The 17,894-nt window shown below is 40.7% G+C and overlaps 1 long non-coding RNA gene across 2 annotated transcripts in view; it reads left to right on the plus strand.

Moving 5' to 3' along the window:
- LOC142100771 (uncharacterized) overlaps nucleotides 1–17,894 on the plus strand; it is a 46,728-nt gene that overhangs the window by 10,908 nt on the left and 17,926 nt on the right. For both annotated transcript variants that reach the window (XR_012678902.1, XR_012678903.1), the window contains exon 2: nucleotides 9,965–10,036. This is a non-coding gene — a long non-coding RNA (uncharacterized LOC142100771). The remainder of the gene's footprint in view (nucleotides 1–9,964; nucleotides 10,037–17,894) is intronic.

Genomic DNA, 17,894 nt, shown 5'->3' on the forward strand with positions numbered 1-17,894 from the left:
AACAGTTTGTGTAGTGACAATTGGGTGACAATTGGTTTTTTTTTTTCTTTACTTATCAATTGATTACTTAGGCTGACACTGGATATTCAGAGAGGAACTAGAGGTTTGTATATAATCTGCATTTATAGTGTACATATGCTGCTAGTGAATATGTGAATCTGAGTGTTAAAATACCTGCTATGTACTGCACATCTTCTTCATATGAGTCAGTCAGGAAGTCAGAGGAGCCATCCTCCGTTCATCCCACCCCCTGCGCTGCCACATTAGATCTGCAACTGCGGTGATGTCATCACAGATGGGCGCGTATCTCTATCCCAGTCAGCAATAGGATGTGATCCCTTGATCACCACCTACCCCCCGCTCAAGTGCCAAACCCCCTCCCTTCTCTCTCTACACCCGAACCCCCCCTCCCCCGACTCGCAGCACCCCCAAGTCGCGCAGGGGAAGGAGGGGACTGGGAGTGCCGCGAGTCGGGGGAGGGGCCACAATTTTTTTTTTTTTTTATATATTTATTTTTTACTATGTGCCACAGAGGGGAAGGTAGCGGGCGGCTGCTGTGCCCCCTCGGGCTTGCGCCCTGGGCGACGGCACCGCCCGCACCACGCTAGTTACGGCTCTGCCCAGAACCCCTTCACACTTCACAGGAGTCCAGATCTGATGGGCCCATGACCATACCTTCAGACACTAGACTGTCACGTGACATGCCTGAATGCTCAGGAGGGCTTTTGGGGAATCATCAACCAGTGATGCTTCCTATCGTCACGAGGTCTGGTCGCGTGTCCAAGCCTAACCCGTATTTCCAATTATTTATGTAACTTAGTGGTTATCCTTCCATGGCCTTTTCTCCCATTAGCTTTCTGCCCCATCCTACACTACTGCCAGACCCAACCCATTATCTGTATCTTGAAGGGAAGGATGTAAATGTACAAACAACCAGAGCCTGGCAGGAAGTGAGGTTGTTGGCTGTGCATGCTGGGAAGTTCCTGTTTTCTGTTTTCAATTCTTATTATGTATGTTATGCTGAGTAAACACTTTGGGTCTGATTCATTAAGAAAAGTAAAGCAAAGAAATGAGTAACTTTGAACCTTGGCAAAACCATGTTCCAATGCAAGGTGTGCATTGAGTTTATTACTTTGCACATAAGGAAAATACTGGCTGTTTTTTATGTAAGATGCAAATACTTGATAGCTTTATTTTTACACTGACAATAAAAGTAGATCTAGGACATGCTCTAAACCAATAATAAGTCTGTCCTTGCATTTTAAAGTTACCTCCCTCTTCAATACTGTTGGTATATTAGGAGCGCTTTGCTCCGTTTCCTAATCGGATTTCCATAGCAACCCTGCTTTCCCCGGTGGTCTAGGAGGAAACAGGAAGTGAGGCAGGACTCCAATCTCTGATTTGCGCTACTGCGCATGCCCAGACCTTTGAAACCGGAAGTTCGGCTTTTAGCGCCGCTCATACACTTCACAGACACTGATGGGACAATTTGCAGCATTAGTAGCTGCGTGCCACAAATAATAAAATACCCTAAAATCCTTCAGATAGTGATCGGAGGCTCCCTTCTGTACCTGCAATATATTAGAGGAGTCTGCCACAACAAGTAACTGCACGGCTGTGCTTTATATAGTAAAACATCTGTATATCAATATAAGAGTGCATCACCACCAGCATATATCTACAAGAGCATATAAGCAAGACTGCATATATAAACTGTATTGCCTGATTGCTGCAACTGTTGTTACTGCTGAATACTGTTGTACTACAAGCAACTGTGAGTAACTGCATGCATCTGTTGTTATCATCTTTAAATAAACAGCAACCTGTTTAAATCATACTTGCCAACTCTCCCGGAAACTCCGGGAGACTCCCGAAATTCGGGTCAGTCTCCCGGGATCCCGGGGGAGATGGCATTTCTCCCGCATCCCGGATTTCACCGAGAATCGCGTCATTTGACGCGATTCTCGGTTAATCACGCCATTTTGAAGGGCGGGAGGGAGCGGTACGAGGCCAATCGCGTCATTTTGGCCCCGCCCCCCTGCGACGCAAATTACGTTTTTTTGCAGGGGGGGCAAAATGACGCGATTGGCCTCGTCCCGCCACCTCCCTAACATCCACATTAACACCGCTGAACACCTTTAGTAACATCAGAAGGTAAAACCTGTTCCAGCACCGCGTGTTAAAGTAGACGCTTAAAACGTAAAGAACGATAAAAGAAGTGCAAGAGAAAAAAAGAAAGTTTTTTATTTTGGAAGAATAGTCCTTTATCCACTACACAAAGAAAAATGCACAACACAGGCACCAGTATGAACTTTGCAAAATTAAAAGGTTCTGAAAATTATGCAACGTGGAAATTTGCAAGGTAAATGCAGTTATTGCAGGAGAAGTTGTGGAAAGTCACAGTAGAACCAGATGACAGTCCAAATGCTGATGAAGTGAATAGAGCCATGGGCACCATTGGCTTAGCTTGTGTACTCTATCATTAATGATAAAGATTCAGCAAATGAGATGTGGACTGCTCTGGAAAATGTGTATGAGGACAAAGGTCTGATGAGAAGGATAAACTTGAGGAGTACACTGTATGGGACTAAATTGAGTACTTGTGAGGTCATGGATGAGTACATAGACAAAATGCTGTTGATATCCCAAGAATTGGCATCTGTGTGAGCACAGGTGGATGACGAGGAAGTCGCAATGGCGATGCTGCAGAATCATCTCACACCAGAGTATGATTTCCCTGTAATAGCTTTGGAATTCAACAATACCAAGTTAATGACAGAAATCGTGAGAGCTAAGCTACTGCAGTTTAAACAGAGAATTCCTGTCGAGGCAAATGCTAAGAGTACCACTCTACTCACAAAAGGTGTGAAGTCCAAGAAGCTTAAGTTCAAATGCTTCCTATGTCATAAGATGGGGCACAAGGCATCTGAATGCAGACAAAAAGTTTTAAGTGGTACACAACAGAAGAAGCGTGAAAAACCTAATGAGTCAACATTGAATGTAGTAGATAGTCATAAGAAAGACTGCGGGTATATGGACTCGGGGTCCACAAGACATTTCAGCTGCAATCAGGGATGGTTCAGTTCATTGAAACTATGTGATCCAGTTACAGTAAAAGGAATCGGTGGAAAAGTTCTTGATGCAACAAAAGTCGGGACTATCACAGTCCGCCTGAATATAAAAGGTGAAACCATCATCACAAATATCCAAGACGTCTTGTATGTATCAGTGTTGGGAACCAATCTTATCGCTATAAGCATCCTTGAGAGAAAAGGTTATGAGGTCAAATTCGCAGAGTGCAAATCTGTGGTTAAAAAACAGAAAGGTACTGTAATTGCAACAGCAACCCGATGTAACCAGCTTTATGTCCTAGACACCGAAGAATGTCATGCGATGGCTGTTTCAGACAACAGTAAATCAATGGAGCCGTGGCATAGGAGATTGGGTCATCTGTGATATGACAATGTCCAGAAGCTGGCTGATGGGATGGTGACAGGCATCACCGTGAACAGTTCGGAGAGACTGACATGCGAGACCTGCAAAAAGGTTAAGCAAACTCGCTACCCCTTACCCAAGTCAGCAACTAGAGCTGAAGCACCCCTAGCTCTAATACATACTGATGTGTAGTCAATGAAAGTGAAATCAGTCAGTGGCTACAGATATTTTCTCACACTCATTGATGACACATGTCTACTTTATAAGAGCTAAGAGTGAAGTCATAGAGAAAATTGCGGAATACAAGAGTCTTGTAGAGACTCAAACGGTTCTGAAACTAAAAGTCTTTAGATCCGACAATGGTGGAGATCGCGACAACAGGACTTTAGTAGAATTCTTAAGAAAATATGGCATACAGCACTCATTAACAATTGCCTACACACCAGAACAGAACGGTGAGAGTGAATAAGCTAATAGAACAATTGTTGAACGAACTCGGACTATGTTGAATGACGCAGGTCTGGAGAAATAGTTTTTGGGCAAAAGCAGTGTCCACTGCAGTCTACCTTAAAAACCGAGCGCCCACAATAGCTGTTAAAGTTAAAACGACACTGGAGGCGTGGTCCGGTAACAAGCAAAGTGTCAACCATCTCCGTGTATTCGGCTGTAAGGCGTATGCACATATTCCTAAAGAAAAGCGACGCAAGTTAGATACTAAGTCAGTGGAGTGTATCATGCTCGGGTACTGCCAACAGAGTAAAGGATACTGACATTTCTCTATGAAATCCAGAGATGTGGTGTTTCACGAAAACACGTCACCTAGTGGAATAGTGGAACAGCAACCACAAGAAAAGTTAGTGACACTGGATGTTCAGACAGCAGAAAGCGTGTCTGAGTCAGAAAATGTAATTGCGGGTACCCAACCGTAAAACAGAAGTTATACGAGGAGTAACAAAGGTATTTACCATAGGAGATATAGCGAGGAGTATGCTAACCTAGCCTTTTGTGAACCGCAAAACATTGAAGAGGCAAAATCAAGCGACAACTGGGAACAGTGGAAAGCGACTATTGATACAGAGTTAAAAGCTATAGTTGACAGTCCGAGTAACCGCAAAATGATCAGGAAGACATGGGTTTTTTGTAAGAAAGTGAATGCGGACAGTACCATCGCACACTATAAAGCCCGCCTTGTTGCCAAGGGCTACACACAAAAGTCTGGGATCGATTACGGAGAGATCTTCTCGCCTGTTACCAGATACAGCATCCTGAGGTTAGTGATTGCTATCTCCACTATCCATGATTTGTTGTTGTATCAGCTTGACTTTGACTCTTCATTCTTGAATGGAGAATTGTTAGAGGTGATTTACATGGAGCCACCGGAACACTACAACGAGGGTCTCTACCAAGAAGGTAAAGTCTACCTCCTAAAGTCACTTTATGGACTTAAGCAAAGTGGTCGATTCAATGTTGGTACATAAAACTTGATGCCATACTAGACAAGGACTATAATAGGTCAGAGACTGATCATTTCTTGTATCACAAAACCATAGAGGAAAAGATGTTCTTTGTAGTTGTATACGTTGATGATCTGTTGCTAGCAGGTAAGGAGAGACACATCACCAATACCAAACACCTGTTGAAACAGAAATTCAAATTAAAGGATCTAGGTTCTGCAAACAAGCTGTTAGGCATGAGGATCATGCAAAATTTGAATGGTGGATCTTCTACAATTGATCAACAGACATACATCGAAAATATACTTACCAAGTATGGGATGTTTGATGCAAAACCAGTTAATACACCTGTGGATAAAAGCTTAAAAATGACAAGGAAAATGTCACCAGCAAGCAGCGAAGAGATAGAGGAAATGAGAAAAATCCCTTACAGAAATGCTTTTGGAAGCTTAATGTACGCAAGTATTGGGACTCACCCGACATCACACAAGCAGTGAGTCGGGTGAGCCAATTCGCTACCAACCCAGGAAGACAACACTGGATCACAGTCAAAAGATTTCTAAGACTTTAAAGGTACTAGTTCTTTACAGTTAAGATTCACTAAAACCAAGAATTTAACTTTACAGACTTTCTGTAATGCTGAATTGGGATCTGATGAGGATGATCGTCATTCCTACACAGGGTACCTGTTTGTCTTAGCAGGTGTAGTCGTCAGCTGGTGAAGCAGAAAACATCCAACTGTTGCCCTATCCACCACAGAGACGGAGTACATGACACTCACAGAAACTGCAAAAGAAGTCTTCTTAACCAAAGTGAGACCATCAACATTAAGTGTGATCACCGTGGAGCAATTGATTTGTCTTCAAGTACAAAGCACCATGGACGGTCCAAATACATTGCCATAAGACACCACTTCATCCAAGAGTTAGTGGAGAAGAAGTCTGTCAGTGTGAGTTATATAGCCAGTGAGGACAATCCTGCTGACATGTTAACGAAAGGATTGACATCACAATTGCTAATTGTATTCCTGAGAAAATGTGGAATGGAATATATTTGAGTAATGTTGAAATATTGCACCATATGCTGAGTGACTTTGTTGAAATGTTTGATAGAGTAAGTAGAAATGTTTTTTCTTTGTAAAAGGTGACGTTATTAAGCGAGGGGGGTGTTAGTATATTAGGAGCACTATTTTCCGTTTACTAATCAGGTTTCCATAGCAACCCTGCTTTCTCCGCTGGTCTAGGAGGAAACAAGAAGTGGGAGAGGATTCCAGTGTCCGATTTGTGCTACTGCGCATGTCCAGACCTCCGAAACCAGAAATCTGGCTTTTCACGCCGCTCATACACTTCACACACTGAGGGAACAAGTCGCAGCATTAGTAGCTGTGTGTCACAAGTAATAAAATACCCTAAAAGCCCTCGGATAGTGAACGGAGGCTGTACCTTACAATATATTAGAGGAGTCTCCCACAACAAGTAACTGCACGGCTGTGCAGTATATAGTAAAACCTGCCTGCATCTGTATATCAATTTAAGAGTGCATCACCACCAGCATATATCTACAAGAGCTACAACACTGCATATATAAACTGTATTGCCTGATTGCTGCAACTGTTGTTACTGCTGAATACTGCTGTACTACAAGCAACTGTGAGTAGCTGCATTCATCTGTTGTTAGCATCTTTAAATAAACAGCAACCTGTTTAAGTAACAAAAGCATTATGACTTAACATCCACATTAACACTGCTGAACACCTTTAGTAACATCAGAAGGTATAACCAACACTGGACTTGCGCAGCAGCTCTGTTTTGGCCATCATTGGCTGCTTTAATGAAGCAACTCCCAGGATTCGCTGTGGAACTGAAGAATGGTGCTGACTTCAAAGGTAAGTATGAGGCACACTATGAACTGGGTGCACATGTAAGTGGCATACTATGTACTGGGAGCACATGTAAGTGGCATTCAATGTACTGGGGGCACATGTAAGTGGCGTTCAATGTATTGGGGGCACATGTAAGTGGCATACTATGTACTGGGGCACATGTAATTGGCATACTATGCATTGGGGGCACAATTAAGTGGCAAACTATGTATTGGGGGCACAGCTATGTGGCATACTATGTTTTGGGGCACAACTATGTGGCATAATTTGTACTGGGGTACTACTGTGCGGCATAACGTTTATTTGTTGGTCCCATTGCTATTAATATTATGAAATTAGCAACATAAAATAAGACATCATTAAATGCCCCTGATATACAGTCACGTTATCGGTATTAGTGCAACAGATATAAACTTTACTTGTCAAACATAGTAATAAAAACAATGTACGTGTGTACAGAAAATCTTCAGAAGAGTAAAAACTAGCAATAAAATAAATTGATAATGGTTCGGATATAATCCTTTAAGTATTCGTAAAACTTATCATGTCCTCTTTTATCGGTTTTATGCGAATCGCGATACAGTTTAGTGTATAAGTACAGTTCCAATATTATGAAGTAATATTCACTTCTACAGTTTAAATAGTGTTTGTGTACCTTTCTGTATCATGTATATTGTGGGGCCTGTAATCTCCATCGACGTCCTTTTTTCAATTCTGTAGATGCAGATCTACTTCTAAAAATATTATATATTCTTATATATATCGATCGTCATTAACAATCTAACACTTGATATTAAACAAGCTAGCATAGATGATACAATACATCATTAAGTTTCCTTTATTCTAATTTTTTCTTAACATACACTGTCTTCTATTGTAGCCATTTGGCACCCACTGCAGCCATATGGCAACTCCTTGCAACATTTAACCCAAATGCAGCCTGAAAATTTTAACTTGATTAGCCTTATAGCCTTGATATTTATGTAACTGAATAACTTGATATCTATGATTAATTTAACTTTTTTTTTAATACACATACTCCTCTTTACACATTATGCTTTTATTTATTTATCTATTCATTTAATTTCTGTGTTCTTTTTGTGGATATGGTTTTTATTAAGATCACAGGTTCTTAAAGCTATTGGTCCTGTGTTGAGCAGCATTTTAATATGTTACACGTGGCACTATACATCTAACTTATTCTAGTTAGTATCAGCAGGTTATGTCAGTGAATATTCCTGGCCCAAGACCTTCACTCCTGTTACATTTTTTGTCTTGCTTTTTTTTGAAGTGTACATATCCACACACCTATTCAAAATTTCAATAGCATACCCTCACTTCAAGATTATATTGTTTTTGGGGAAGGGTGTACTTTGAATTGGCAGTCAGTCTGGTTAGAAACTATCTGCCCTCTAGATGTGATTGATTTTATATGGTCAATTTCTAACCCTAGCATGGGGTACATAGACAAACATAGTATGCACAGCATATACAACAAAGCATGAGCAACACAGCACAGATAGACAGACACGGAGTGTACAGCTAAGCAAAGCACATACAGGTAGCCATGGGGTTCCCACAGAGAAAAACAAAATGTCCACAGACAGACATTGAAACTGCTCATTGTGACTAAATGTAGATAAGGAGTTGGAATAAGACTGTAGCTGTTATGTGAAGTGGTGCCCAGCTGTGAAGAGGTGCCCAGTGGCAGATCTGCACTTACCAGGTAATGCTCCATCCTTGTCTTCTGGCCCTGGATCAAGCAAATCTATGAGGATTCTCCAATCAGAGGCCACCTTGGCAAGTCATACACATCATGCTATGACCATTTTGAATTTGGCCTGCATTGCAAGGCAATTAGGGCCCCCTATATCATTGCCCCACCTCCACGCAACGGTTCATATTTGGCATTGCGAGCAGCAGAATCCAGTTCAATGGCAGAGCCGTGAGAATTGCAGCAGTCATCTACAAGGCAGAAGACGTCGGGATCAACCAAGAAGACGGCACTGAACCCAAGCAGACAGCATAGGAAAGGAAAGGAGCTCATAATCACATCTTTCCCTGCTGATGTCGAAATCCACCAGAAACAGGAAATGCCTTTGGCACCTTTACACTGGCCAATGCCCGCACTCCACATTTCAGGGGAAAAGACCATGGGCACCATTTAGGGCACTGGACCCATGGCACCGGTAGCCAGGCACTAGGCCTGAGGTGCAGTAGGGTATATCAGGCTTTATTAGTTATCTTTGTTGAGCACATCTAGGCTTACAGCCTGTCCACCATTACCTCTAGGCTCAGATCCTAGTTGAGGGGTGATTTTATTACGACTCGGAGCCTGTGAATACTTTAGTTCAGGGATACAGCCTGGGGGTATTGTAGATTCAGGCTAGTGATCACTTGTTTTGGTGACCGGTCTGGGAGCAGATAGAAGTGTCCGGTACATTCCTGCCATTTTTGAATGCTGTTTAACCTCCCAAAACCCTGGCACCATTTTGAAAAATAAAATTGCAGTTGTACATTGCTTTCTCTGTGTCATGTGGAGCCGTGCGCTACAGTCAGGCACTCATCAAAGGTAGACTGTTGGTGTGCCCTCTTTCTCTAGGATCCTCATTCAGGCCCCCATTAAAGATTGTCTGAAGTGAGTATATTTTGATTGTCCATTGCTGCTGTTTTCCTGAGTTGTGTGACTGAATTGCATTGTTTTGGATTGTATTGCATTGCATTTCCAGCTGTACTCTATGGGGTGTTATGTTTAGTCGGGGTAGTGCACTACATCTAGTCTGAGTTGTTAGTTGTGCAGCATAGTGACCACACAGTTCTGGTTAGGGTGATTTTGCCTTGTTTGACTAGTGTGGGTGGTATACACTACTTGTATTAAAAGTATAGCAGACTGTGGGTGGGATTATTGTATTGTCATTTGCAGCTATAGCAGTGAAGAGGAGCAATTTACAATCAAGTGGAGTCAGTGCAATCCATGGTAGGTATGACCTGTGTTGTAATGCTACGTACCCATGTGCGTAAGGTGTTTGTGTGGGAAACATTTCCATGGGGGACACCTGTAGTCCACCATTTCCAGGCTATCGTAACTGGGACAGTAGCAATGGGGGGTGGCAAAGGTGGGTTAACCCAGCAATGCATCCTGAACAAACCCAATCCAGCTCATCCCAAAGATTGATCTGTTTTCTCTTTGCAGGTGTGAAGATCCTGTATTTTGGATTTCTGGTGACAGATTGGTTGTTCTCAATGGGTAGACACATTGAATGAGGTAGGATCTGTTACAGTGAGGCAAACATTCTCTGCAGTTATTATTGGCAGAGCCCATGAAAGGAAGGAATGTGACTGCTAAGGACGGGGCTGAAACTTGGATAGTCACGACTCCAAGTTGGAGTGTGAGTTACCTGTTACAGATTGTACTGATTTCACATTCCACTGATCTCGCTGCAGAGGTTGGGACTCATGACACCAGTGAAGGTTGGAGCGATGGGTAATGCTTGGTGTGGAGGGTTTCTTGTTTTGAATAAGGAGAGAGCAGTGTGAGTGTGTGGAAATGTGGAGCAAGCCACTGAATGTTAGTAAGGTAATGCAGACAGAATAGTGCATGGGTAAATCATTTCATAAATATTTGCGTTTTTCTTGTTAATACAGTGTGTGCTAGTGCTGAGTGTGTTAATGCAGCTTATTGTGCATATCTCAGTGTTAATGCAGTGTATGTCCTCAGGAAGGGACCAGTTACTTACCAGACAGGAAATTATTTGATTTCTTTGCAGGTGCTGTCTGTCCTGTCCTCAGATTATGAGGTAATTTAATCTGTGTGCTAAAGTTATATTTTTTTCATTAAATGCTTGGGCTATTATCCCGATTGGCTCTATCTGCTTTTTGTTTGCATTAAGCAGCATCTAACGTGTTATATTTCAGAAATCTTAATATAGATTGGCATCATATTATATCATATTTCCCAACTTTCTTGATTTAGGACAGCCATGATTTAATGGGACTGTCCTGTCCTATGTGTCAGAATTTTACTCCCAAGTTGGGAGATATGTCCCATTGAGTAATACATGTACCAGTGGCAAGTATACACTGCATTGAAGGACTGATTTTAGGTTAGGGGTACAGATTTGTGGTGTAATCAGACCCCTTTTTCATGCACGAGCTGCCACTTCCTGGTGGTGTACACACGTTGCCTAAATCCTCCATTATAAACGGTGGAAGATATTTTATATTATAAAAGGTTTTATTCTATTTATTACACTGGTCAATACTCATTTTAAGGTCAATAATAATAGAGTGATTTTGGGGTAACTTTGTGGTGCTGATTGCGAATATAGCATTGGTTTTGCTAGATTGGCTCTCATTTTTTAAATAATTGGTGCCCCATTGAAAAACATAAAAATGCAAGAACTGTAATGGTCAGGCAGAGTCTATTTACAAATCCCATTGAAATTGTCTGAAATTATATAAAAGTAAAGACATGAAATACATAATGGAGTATAATAACAGATAAACATAGTAAGCTGATTCGGATAATTACAATTAATGCATAGAAAAACGCTGTTTGTATGATTTTCCTTTATGTAGGCTATCAAGACAATCTTGTTGGAGGCTCCAGCAATAGTCTGCCATCATGTGCCTGTCCCATCTGCCTTGATACCTTTCCTCCATCACCTTTATATCTTGATTAAACCTCTCTTGTTGTTCCTCACTAAAATCACCAAGATTATGCGCCCAATGTTCTACTTTAGAATCTTTATGTCGCTGTTCCCCGACTACTAGAGGCTTAATATCCACCTTGTATCAATTGATTAACAACTTTGGCCAGCCCGAAAAAGACCCTCATTAGCTTGCCTGGGAGAGGGACACCGGGGAGATCTTGACCCCTAAAGAATGGTCAAAGGTTAGAGCTAATATAGCTAAGTCATCCATATCAGTTAGGATAAAAGAAAACTCTTGTAAGATTTTCTACAGGTGGTATTTGGTCCCCTCTCATCTCCACACCATCTTCCCAGCGTCTAGCAACCGATGTTGGAGAGGGTGCGGTCTGTGGGGTACCCTGTTGCACGTTTGGTGGTGTTGCCCTAAATTGCGTCCCTATTGGCAACAAATTCATAATCTCATTAAGGATATTACGCAGGTTGAAATGCCTGAGTCCCCCCTATACTCACTTCATCCTAGACGGCTCCCGGGCACTAGTCGCTCCACGCAAAAGCTTATCAATCACATATTAAATGCCTCTAAATGTCTAATTGCCGCCCTATGGAAAAATACCTCTCCCCCCTTGCTTTCAGCCCCTATCAGTAAGGTCTGGTCAATCTATAGGATGGAAAGCATCACAGCCCTTTTCAAAGACAAACCAGTGAATCTCAAAAACACATGGTCTTCCTGGACGAGTTACTATGATGCTGAGCCTCCCTTGACAACCGTTTGACAAGTCTCTGTTGTCTTGATATATAGCTCAGTCAGGCTTAAGAAAGTTCTTTAGTTTAGTTTTAAAAAATCCTAATTTAAGTTTACCTTCACATAACCGCACGGATTAGCTCTCCTGTTACCTATAATCTGATACATAAAACAATGAGTAGAATATTCTCCTTTACCCCTCCCCTCCCCCAAAACCTTTCCTTCTTTCATTGCTTGTCTCCCCCCTCCCTCTAAAAAATAAATTAAAACAAACAACACTATTCCTTTCTATGTATAGCATACCTGGTTATAGATAGTTACTCCAAGCTTTTCTTGTTATTGAGAGCAAGCGTTTTTTAAGTCTCATATGTATGCATCATGTATATGTTTTCTTTTAGTATGTGTCAAACTCAATGTTTGTTTGTTTTATAAAAAAACTAATAAAAATTACCTTTAAAAAAAAAAAAAAAAAAAATCACCAAGATTATCCAGTTCTTCATAATTGTATGCTTTCTGATTACCCAAGAAGTTCTTGACAACTGAGACATTACTGCACCTGGAAGAAGCTTCAACAACATTCATAAATTTTGTGAAACTAGCATCCTTGGCAAATGTACGAATTTGAAGGCCATCAAGGTTTTAGCTTTTATTTTTTCCATGCTTAGTCCAGGGAATGATATACAAATGTATTTGATTTTGAAGCAATCACCATCTTTGTCCAAGGCTTTAACAAATTGTTTCATTAGTGCTTTGATATGGAGTGGCGGGAGAATGACTTTTACCCTATCAACCAATAGCGCGTTAATGATATTCGCTGCAACTACATTCATGTTTTATCTTGAAGGCCATGTCACTTTTATCCATGTATTTATACATGTATACAAATATATTACACAAACGAGAAATAAGAAAAGTACAATAGACAATGCGAACCGCTCAACTGCCAACTGACTGCCGGTTGAGTGACTGATAACCTATATACGGAGAGTGAATATTATGGAATGATCATGGAATGAACACCTAGAATATTTGTGTGTCTCACCTTCTAGAATATTCTGATAAATTCCAATATGCATGTGTTATGACTAAATTCCCTATTAATTAAGGGTATTCATTATCTCAAGAGCCAATTAAAAAAAAAACTTTATTTTTTTTAATTCAGCAACCACAAAATACCCTAAATTCATTGAAAAATCCTTAGCAACTAAAAAAAAAATTTTTGTTGGGTTGTGCTATATGTAAAAATAAATAATAGTTTCTATAGTATGAAATGCAACTCTTTTCCACATGCTAACAGGCAAATTATCAAATATGCTTCTTCAAAGGAACATGTAGAGTTCATAGCAAACTATTATTATATTTTATTTATAAATTATATTTTCTGTGTGGAGCTTGTATGTTTTTCATGTGTTTAGGTGGGTTTCCTCCGGGTGCTCTGACTTCCAGAGGGAAGGGCTGGCAAATTTTAGGGGACAAGACTCAACTCAGCAGCCTATTAGGAACATTTTAAAGGAAGAAAAAATGCAGATGGCCCAATGACCCAGCCCAAGATAGCGAACTATGGGACCGGCCAGAGGGGCTGGAACAGGGACTGATGTGAATGATTACTTCATTATCTGTAAAGTACAATGTAATATGTTGGTGCTTTACATAAGGGTTAATAATTAAATAAAGCCAACAGTATATTATGGTACACAGTTACCCTGCATTAAGTGGAAAAATTGTGCTACAGTAGTTATTTGTGTCCTCCCCTCTGGCTGAGTTTGTCCCGTCTGATGTTTTTCCACACAGAAGGAATCACTTGACAATTGAAAACACGACTCACTATTTTTAGGTTATCCTGTGGGAAAATAACTAATTAAAATGCAGGCATTTGTGTCTAAACACAAGGATGTTAAGGCATATTTTTACTGTAAATAAACATTCACATACATATTGTACAACATGTATGCATTATTCACAGTTTCCACACGGTACAGCTCTTAGGTATAGCTAAAACTAAATCACCTGTTAAAAGCCAGGTTTTATTGTGAGCTAGATTTAGTAAAATGTTTCCACTATTTGATTAAGGAACCAGTTTACACATGATATTTCTGTCAGATAGCGCTTAAGAGATAATGGAGAACTCTAATATCAGTGAACAATTGGTAAAATGTTTCATTAGAATGAATTAAATTGAATCCTGAAAACAAACAAACATTTCAAAATAAAAAGTCAAGTTCAACTGTTTTGAATACATCAGTTAGAAACCACAACATGTTTTTAACACGGCAGTTTGGAAACTCATTCTGATTATAGCTATTACTTGTTGCAATAGACGTAACTACTGTTGCATCAGGGGTATTTTCTGCTAGAGGGCCTGGCAGATGAGGGAGCCCATCAGGGCCCTTCAGCTGCTGGGCACCCTGTGCTGTTCTATTTCCTGCTCCCTTCTGCCTCAGAGGAGAGTAGCATGGTGTCAGCAGGAAGCTTGATGAGCTCCCTACTGTGTGATCGCAGATAATATAAAGCATATCAGGTTCCGTAATACCATGTACACGAGTTGGCATTCTTGGACTCAGAGCAGAATAAAACTGTAATGTTCTCTTCCTCTCTTAGCAAGAAGTGCAAAGTGGGGGCTTGTCTGGAAAGCAAGTGTGTGTCCCTTCAAAATTTTGCTTAGGGGCCTTAAAATTTCTAGTTAGGCCCTGCTTGTCATAACATGCTGAGATCATATTTCTGGAACAAACTGCTAAACTGTATTTCTAGAATTACATTGATTAAGATGATTAGAAATGTTCAAGATACATTGTTATTTGATATAACAAATATATTCTCTATACTTACTGTATAACTTAATACATATTTGAAGTGTATCTGGGTCTGCATGATTCATTATATTTCTATGTGTACTTCTACATGTAGCAAATGACGACATGCCCTATTTTGGAGTCATACCTAAGGTATTATTTATTCATACACCTTAAATTATTTTGCACTCTGCGTGCTGATTTTCCACTTCCAATACTTCCTCATCCATTGTGTTCACTGGATAAATGGTGCCTTGTACAGGCAATGCCCAAGCATTTTTCTGCTGCTCACTGAATGCTGCTGTACTAGGTCTGTGACTCCTTATAACTATATATGATAAATACAGCCTCACACCTACCATCTTGGAAATATTTTCAGGGTGTGATCCATAGAACATAAGGTATGCGTAAATATAACCTCTACATGTGTGGGGAAAAAACAAGAAATCTCACCTTTAAAGTTGTAGGTTGCCACCTTCTCTCTTCTGATGACAGGAGTTTCTTTTATTGAGAGGGCAAGCATAATCTTTAACAATCAGGATTTTACATAAAAAAACATTGTTGCCACAAAGAATATTTCCAGTGCTTAATTTGTACATTGAAAAGTAGTGTAACACTTAAACATACTACAACAGGAAAGAGAGTGTGCGCACTGCCGAAGGAAGGCATGGCCTGACTGCAGAGGCAAAATATGTGCTAGTCTTTCTCCAGTCCCCTCCATTCCATTTGTAATGCCACATGCACCAGTTTACTGCATGTGACTCACCCTGTGTTTAGTCCTGCACAGAAGCAGTATGGTGGACACGCCACCCAATTCTTCCACAAGTGAGGACAAATGGACCTATTTATTAAGTCACAAGCCAAGCGGAAACGTTTTTTTTCACATGGTTTAGGCATTTGTAAATATCACCTCTATCTTACAAAAGCTAACGCAGGAGATATAATAGTGGTTTTGCAGATTTGCGGCATTAGCTATTCTACTCTATAGGGAGAGCATTGCAGTAGAGGGATCTTCGGCCCCTCACTGCAGCCATTCTGCTCTCCCCTTTGGTTACTATTGCAAAGTGGCTTTGTGCATGCAGTTTAGGTAGGGAGTAACAAAAATCTCTCTGTATCCCATGTTCCCACACCAGAACATTCTCACGTCCATCCCCACACATACATATTCTGTACTCTGTGGGTGAGCTAGCACTTGTCTCAAATGGCATCACTGACAGCAGGCCCCAACACCCTTACTTATCTCTAGTGTCAGAGTCCTGGCTGCAGGCAAAAAGTGTTGGAAAGCCATTCCACTTCACTCCAGGACAAAATAAGCTGAACATTAGAGATTATCAAAATGTTTCATACTGTTTTGCGGAATACTTCCCTCATTCGGCATTTGGGCAAAGAGTTTCGGACAGTTCCCCATCAGAACTTAGCTTTAAGTGTTCAACATAGAATTGTCTCTGTCATTTTTGCTCCACAAGGAATTTGCCTACAATTTTTGTTCCATACACAATTTTCCTTTATCATACCCCAACCATATCACAGAGCAGAATTTATTAACAATGTTTTCATTTCAGCTCTATTTACAGTCAAGTCCATAAATATTGGGACATCGACACAATTCTCATATTTTGGCCTCTATACACCACCACAATGGATTTGAAATGAAACAAACAAGATGTGCTTTAACGGCAAACTTTCAGCTTTAATTTGAGGGAATTTACATCCAAATCAGGTGACCAGTTTCTATATGTGCCTCCCACTTTTTACGGGACCAAAAGTAATGGAACAAACTAAACAATTCTACATCAAACTTTCACTTTTTAATACTTTGTTGCAAATCCTTTGCAGTCAATTACAGCCTGAAGTCTGGAACGCATAGACATCACCAGACGCTGGGTTTCATCCCTGGTGATGCTCTGCCAGGCCTCTAATGCAAATGTCTTCAGTTCCTGCTTGCTCTTGGGGCATTTTCCCTTCAGTTTTGTCTTCATCAAGTGAAATGCATGCTCAATCGTATTCAGGTCAGGTGATTGACTTGGTCATTGCATAACATTCCACTTGTTAGCCTAAAAAAAGTCTGTATTTTTGCACCTCTATGAAAGTGCCTGTTTCACCACTAAATTAGATATGTGCTAAACTGTTTCATAACTTCACTCATACCTGCTATCTAACACCTTGAATAAAGTTATAATGTAGTGAGTTTAGTGTGTCCTGATCTTGGAGATGTCCTTAATAGATATGTTTTACAAGGGTGTGTTTTTAGAAAAAAGTTTTTAATGATATATCCTATTTTTTTAAATATCACTACTCATGCCTAGTGTCTCCATTTGTTCAAGACCACGTCAGCATGGATAACATTTTTACAATTACCTATAGGGACTTTCCCAATGAATACTTTCTTATGTCTGTTTACACGTCCTATTTTATGATGTCCTTCAACATTCCTGCCTAATGGTGACCTTGAGAGTCTCCCCTCAATACTAGTTTGGTGAGCCGTTGTCTGATCAGGTAGGTCAGCTTTCCAATTCTCCAGTCTTTTTACCTGTGAGATATTTAGACACAGTAAAGACCGATCTATGGAGTATTGGTGAAGTTTCAGACTAGGGGACCTAGTGTTATTGTACTTCCCTTCTATGGACCTCCCTCCCCAGAACCTCAGAGATATTTAATGGGAACGGCACTAGTAGTATGTTATGCTGTCCCTGAGGCACAGGAGAGCACACCCAGCACTCAGTTTGGTTTAGGACCTTACCCACTAAGGAGTGATAATCCTTCAGAGGATGCCCGCCCATGTCCAGATTACTATTGGACTTGCATCATTGGATGCATTTCTCTTCAACTAGGGAGTCACAGTACTTACATATACAATATTCATCAGACAATAGCCCCTCACACTGTCTTCGAGTTCCAGAGCTAGCAGACCTTTTCATAATCCCTGGACCAAGCTTGATA

Source organism: Mixophyes fleayi, chromosome 9 (assembly GCF_038048845.1).
Source record: "Mixophyes fleayi isolate aMixFle1 chromosome 9, aMixFle1.hap1, whole genome shotgun sequence".
NCBI classification, from domain to species: Eukaryota; Metazoa; Chordata; class Amphibia; order Anura; family Limnodynastidae; genus Mixophyes; species Mixophyes fleayi.